Genomic DNA, 7021 nt, shown 5'->3' with positions numbered 1-7021 from the left:
ATTTATTTCACATTTTAGGCCCTCAATTTACAAATCTCACAATTTAGCCCATTTTACTCAAATTCGTCAAAAATTCAAAGACAAAATATATCAGCCCAACACATATCTTTTATTTTCCAACAACTAACATCACAGAGCTCATAATTTCATCAATGGCATATTTCAAAATCCTTATCAAAATCAGAAATTTAGGCATGGGCTTGATAGAACACTAAGCAACGATCACGAAGACGTAGAAATTATCAAAAACGGAACAAAAATCATACCTTAATCAAGCAAAACAATAGCCGAAATCCTAAGCTTAATTTTCTTTCTTTTTCTTTGATGAAATCTACAAAGATGATAAATATATCATCAAATTCATGTTTTTGTTTTTATTTAATTATCATAGTATACTAAATACCAATTTTGCCCTTTTATTAAACCATTTAATAAACCATTATATTAAGGTCATAATTGTCCATGCTTTTAATGGTCTAATTGCATCATAAGGACCTCTCCTTTAATAACACAAATCAATTAAGCATTTTAACAAACAACAGACAACTTTTACATTTTATGCTATTAGGTCATTTTATCAAATTAAGCACACAAACAATTAAATTTTCATACAAAAATTTCACAGATATCAATTCAAATACTTTAAGCACGAAAAATACTATTAAAATATTTTTGACCCAGATTTGTGGTCCCGAAACCACTATTCCAACTACGTCTAAATCGGGCTATTACACTAAACCAGTTTTTCTTCAACAAATTTCTAAAGCTCAGAAAAGTGATAATGAATTGCAAGCTAAAAGAGTGCTATGCGAGTCAACTAGTGATTCAGAGTACCAAATCAGATTCGATGATTGTTTGATGATCCGAGATAGAATCTGCGTACCAAAAAATCTAGAGTTGATTCAGAAAATTTTACACGAGGCATATAGTGGTTGTTTATCCGTTCATCCTGGGAGTACCAAAATGTACAATGATTTGAAGAAATCGTATTGGTAGTCGGGTATGAAACGAGACATTTCTAAGTTTGTATCGAAGTGTTTGATTTGTCAGCAAGTGAAAGCCGAGCATCAAGTGCGTTCGGATTTGCTTCAGCCTGTGATGATACTGGAGTGGAAATGGGATAGAGTGACTATAGATTTTGTATTGGGATTACCCCTGTCTCCGAAAAAGAAAGATGCAATTTTGGTTGTCGTTGATTGACTGACGAAATCTGCACATTTCATCCCGGTACATACTAACTTTTCAATTGATAAATTGGCTGAGTTGTATATTTCTGAAATTGTTAGATTGCATGGGGTGCCAGATTTGATTATTTCGGATAGAGAACCGAGGTTCACATCACGATTTTGGAAGAAATTACAAGAAGCTCTAGGTACAAAAGTTGAATTTTAGTACAGCTTTTCATCCGCAAACCGGTGGTTAGTCATAGAGAGTAATTCAGATTCTCGAAGATATGCTCAAATGTTGTGTTTTAGAGTTCGAAGGCAATTAGGAGAACTATTTACCATTGGTTGAATTCGCTTATAATAAAAGCTTTCAATTAAGCATACAGATGGCACCATATGAAGCTTTATATGGTCGCAAATGTCGAACTCAATTATACTAGATTGAAATTAGTGAGAAACAAATTCATGGGGTTGATTTGGTTAGAGAAACAAAAGAGAAAGTAAAAGTAATTCGCGATTGTTTAAAAGTAGTTTTAGATCGTTAGCAATCGTTCGCAGATTTAGAAAGAAAAGACATTAAATTTCAATTAGGTGATAAAGTATTTCTGAATGTGTCTCCGTGGAAGAAAATCTTTTGATTTGGTTGTAAAGGTAAATTAAGTCCATGTTTCATCGGGTCGTACAAGATTATCGAACAAATAGGGCTAGTGGCATATCGACTAGCTTTACCATCCTAGTTAGAAAAGATTCATAATGTATTTTAGGTGTCGATGTTACGTCGTTATAGATCTGATCCATCACATGTGATATCTTCGTCGGAGATTGAAATTCAATCTGATATGACTTACAATGAAGAATCGATTAGAATTCTAGGTCGTGAAGTTAAACAATTGAGAAATAAAAGCATAACTCTTGTAAAGGTTTTGCAGCAACGACATAGTATTGAAGAGGCTATGTGGTTGCCTAAGGAAGCTATGAGAAAACAGTACCCTAACCTTTTCACTGGTAAGATTTTTGGGGACGAAAATCCCTAAGGAGGGAGAGTTGTAACAGCCCATTTTTAGTCAAATTGGAATAGTGGTTTTGAAACCACAAATCTGAGGTCAAAATATTTATTTTATTATTATTCTAATGCTTACAGTATGATATTATGTTGGTGTGAAAATTTCGTTAAGCAATTTTATCCTTTGATTAGTCAATTTGAGAAAAAGGACTAAATCGCGTAAAGTGTAAAAGTGGAGTTCTATTAGCTAAAAGTATTTAATAGCTATAGAACTTTAAATTTAATGTCCTTATCTTGTAATTATACCATTATTAGTTTCAGTGGACAAAATGGACAAGTATTAAATGATTTCTAAGTTATATAACAAAGGTTAAATTAGTAATTTAATTATAAAGGTTAATTAAAATAAAATAAAAATCAAATTTTTGTTCATCTTTCTCGCCATAGCTGAAACATTGAGAGAAAAAAATTAGGGATTTAAAACATTCATTCATTGTATAGCTCAATTGGTAAGTGATTTTGACTCAGTTTTTAATGATTTCTATGTTTTTGTGATTGTTGCATCTAGTACTAGCTAGCCCAGGGACTATTTTCCAAAATTGTTAACAATTTTGAAAGTTTCCATTGATGAATATGTGTGATTTTTGATGTTTGATGGTAGGTTATGAATGCTTATTATGAATTATGCAAGTTTTGTAAAGTGATTTTTAGTGAAAATGCATAATAAGGATTAAATTGAGAAATGTGTAAAGTTAGTGGTTAAAATGTGAAATAAATAAAAAAATATGGGCTGCTAGGGGCATAATAGTAATTCAGCTAGCATGGGTTTTAATTGAAATTTCGTTAATTTGTGATTTTATGAAATAAGGACTAAATCGTGAAAATTGTGAAATATGTGGGGCAAATTTGTAAATGTGTTTTAAAGTGTGTTTTGGACTAAATGTAATGAATAGATGATTGAATAAGTCAATTTTAAATATATTTAGATCAAGAAAGGTGAAATACAGACCTAGATCGGGGAAAGAATAAAGTTACAAAATAGTTTAACCGATTCGCCATTTTAGCATCCGAGGTAAGTTTGTCTATTATAATTTCATTTCAAATGTATTCTACATGCTTTGATATAGCATAAATTGTGATTATGTGACTTCAGACAAGTTTGGGAGTGATTTGACGATAATTCGACAGTCGGAATCCCGGTTGAACCTTAGGAATAGTTTAGGATACTAGTGACATGTCATTAGGGGATACAGTGAGTTGGCTTCGGGCCATGATATAGTACCTCGGATGCTAGAAAAACCAATTTGGCTTCGGGCTATGCATATCGACTGATTTGGCTTCAAGCCATGATATCAGTATTTAGGATAAGTTACCTTGATTTGGCTTTGGGCCATGGTATAGGTACTTATCGTGTGAGACCCTTGAGTATCCAACTTCTATTTTGAATGGTTCAACGGGTAAATGAAAGACAAGAATGTGTTGAGATTGGTACGAGATGCTACAGGTATGTGCATAAATCATATTAGCTTTGAATCGAAGAACAGGTGAAAAAAGTTTATAGTTTAGTGAATGGATTATTGAAAGGTTTGTTAGTTGATGTAAATTCTTATACTTAAGATCAAAGGTTGAATTATGTGTTATGATTATATTGAATTTATGTCATACGAGATTACTAAGCTTTATAGTTTACTTCATTTATTTTTCTATGTTTTATAGTGAATTCAAAGATAGCTCGGATTTGGGGATCATCGGAGACATCGTCATACTATCCACTTATCTCTCGGTACCTATAAACTTGGTATTTTAAGTATATGGCATGTATAGGGGTTGTGGTCATTTTGGTTATGACTTGATAATGATTTTCGACAAATGAATTGGCTTGTAAATGTATATGTTTTGGTATGTATAAATAGCCATGAGTGATGGCTTATTTTGGTATATTTGGTATGTTTGAATCTTGTACATATATGTTTGATTATGTCTTGTGAATTGAGTTGGTTGATAGTTGGGTAATGATTGATGATAATAGGTATTATGAATGTTAAATTGATGATTTGTGGATGTTGTTATGATTGTGATATTAGGCCAAATAATGCATATTTGAGTTTGGTCATTTTGATGTTTGAAGTAGTTGATTTTTGGTATGAACTAAAAGGCAAATTCAAATATTGTGTGTCTTGTATATTGTTGGCATTCGAATGGTTTAAATGATACTTGGTTGAGGTGGATTTAATGTCTATTATGCTTTGACTTGATGCTTTGACTTATGGTGTAGGTGTATGACAATTTGGGTGCCAAAATGGCTTCGTAAATAGCCTATTTTTGTCCACATGGGCAGAGACACGGGCATGTGTCTCAGCCGTGTGTGGCACACGGTCAAGTACACGGACGTGTGTCCCCTGATGTTGATTTTAAAATTAAGTCAGTATGCTCCACATGGCCTCACACACGGGTGTGTGACTTGGTCGTGTGGCATAAGTCAGTATACCCTACAGGTTTGGCATGGCCTGGTACACAGACATGTGTGGCCATTTTTAAGGCACATGGGCTAGTCACACGAGCGTGTCTGTTGGCTGTGTGACCCAAGCATGTGCTCCTATTTCGAATTTCCATAAGGCCTATGACACAGGAGCGTCTGGTGGCCGTATGTCACGGGCGTGTGTCCCCTGTTTTGTGGAAAATTTTCTAAGTTTCGTAAAAGTTTCATAAGTTATCAGTTTAGCCCCGAGCTGCTCCTAAAGTATGTTTAGGGCCTTGTAGGCTCATTTTCGGGACAAATTGATTGCGATTGAATGATTAATGGTTGAACTGAGAAAATGTATGCTAAATGAATGTTTAATTGTATTGTAAGTCTGGTAATGCTCCGTAACCCTATTTTGGAGTTGAATACGGGTGAAGGGTGTTAGACAATTAGAAAAGGAGCAACACAAGGATAAGAGGAAAAAAATTTCAATTAGAGTTCACGAGATTGCTGATTCGATAGAGTTTATTCTTCTTTTACATTTTTATATTTATTTTAATCATGTTTGGAATGTGCTTTATCATCTTGTCATCAACAATGGTAGCTTAATTCGATATAGTGTTTGTGCCTTAGTAGATCATGCTTTTAATTAAACACAAGTATGTATTTCATTCAAATGTGATTGGATGCATTAGAATTAGCTAAGCGATCCTAACCAGATGATGGCTAGTGGACATAATAATTGAAATGTGCTTGCTTAATTTAGACCCTAACCTAACTAAATTAAAATTTCACAATAAGTTTAACGAGCTCTATTATCTTTCATAGTTTTTAGGTTTATGTAATTAAACTGTTTCAAACCTAACTCGTCCCTATTACTTCACACGAATCTTAAGAAACCCTTAGTTTAATATGATCAGTAAAATGCATGTTCTACTAAGTAAAAGATTCAGAAATGACTTAATTTGGTTTCCAAGCTCATGAAAGATCGAGTTGTCATGGAATAATTTTTGAACACTATTAAGCATGATAAAAATAAGCTAAGTTGAATGATGTAATTATTTTAGCCTATTCATATTATTGATTTTCGAAGTTTGTGTTTTTGATAAATTCATTCATACATTTCATTTTATACTTCTACATTTAGTTTAAATTGCATTAAGGATCAATCTTGCATCTAGAAAATTTAATTTAGTTAATCACCCATCACTCAAGATATTGTGTTTTTTTCATCAAATTGTTAACTTTAATTTTGCAATATATTGATTACATACAGAGTCTCTATGGAAATGATAACTCTTTTACTTATTACTTGATAATAACTATGTACACTTGCACAAACTGAGTGTTACAAGTTTTTGGTGACGTTGCCTAGTATTGTTGCCTTAATCAGTTTTATAAAATTACCCTTTTCAATTTGATTGTAATTTCATTTTTATCTAACTTCTAACCTTACTAATTTATTCTTTAATATTTATTTTTTGTGATTTATTTTTTAGGTGTTTAAGAGCATAGATTGAATTATCAATATATTACCTGTAGTCCCTGAGATCGAGTGGACATTTAGACAAAGAAGATGCGATAGATCAGACCAAATACAAGTTGAGATGGACCTTGGAAATAAAAATGATGAACAAGGAAATGGAACAATACATTTTACCACTATTCAATGAATTAAATCTGAGAATTAGGAGATAAGAGATTGAGGCGCCATAATTTTAATTGAAACCAATGATGTTTCAAATGCTCCAAATGGTGGGCAAGTTTAGTGGAAAACCCACAGAAGATCCACACCTTCACCTTCAATTGTTCATGGAGATGAACGATTCGTTTAAGATAGTCGATGTGAATGAAAATGCATTGAGGTTGAAGTTTTTTCCATACTCATTGCAAGATCAAGCACGAGCATGGCTTAATTCGTTGCCACCAAGTTCAATATATTCATGGCAAGAATTAGCACAAAGATTTATGGTTAAGTATTTCCCACCTAGCAAAAAAGCTATGTTCTGAAACGAGATTACCACTTTTCAAAAATTAGATGACGAATCTTTGTACGAGACATAGGAAAGATTTAAAAAATTACTTTGTAAGTGCCCTCATCATTGGATTCCACGCTGCATCCAGTTGGAGACATTTTATAACATTTTCAACACACACAAGGTTGATGGTAGATACTTCTGTGAATGTTGCAATTTTGTCTAAGTCTTATAATGAGGCTTACGATATCATTGGGAGGATCGCAAGTAACAACTATCAATAGCCAGCAAATCAAGCAAGTTTAAGAAGATGAGTAGTCGGAATGCACAAAATGGATGCACTTACATCACTCTTAGCTTAGGTATCTTCTATTTCCTCGATGTTGAAGCAGTTTACTGCTAATGGTTTGAATAA

The 7021-nt window shown here is 33.0% G+C and overlaps 1 non-coding gene across 1 annotated transcript; it reads right to left on the bottom strand.

Annotated features, from left to right (window-relative positions):
• Nucleotides 1-6633: 6633 nt before the first annotated feature.
• On the bottom strand, nucleotides 6634-6739 carry LOC128285861 (small nucleolar RNA R71). Its single transcript, XR_008276408.1, has one exon. It is a non-coding gene; the product is annotated as a small nucleolar RNA R71 (small nucleolar RNA).
• Nucleotides 6740-7021: the final 282 nt, after the last annotated feature.

The sequence above is a fragment of the Gossypium arboreum genome, chromosome 12 (genome assembly GCF_025698485.1).
Source record: "Gossypium arboreum isolate Shixiya-1 chromosome 12, ASM2569848v2, whole genome shotgun sequence".
NCBI lineage: Eukaryota > Viridiplantae > Streptophyta > Magnoliopsida > Malvales > Malvaceae > Gossypium > Gossypium arboreum.
This window is presented reverse-complemented; position numbering and strand designations above follow the sequence as displayed.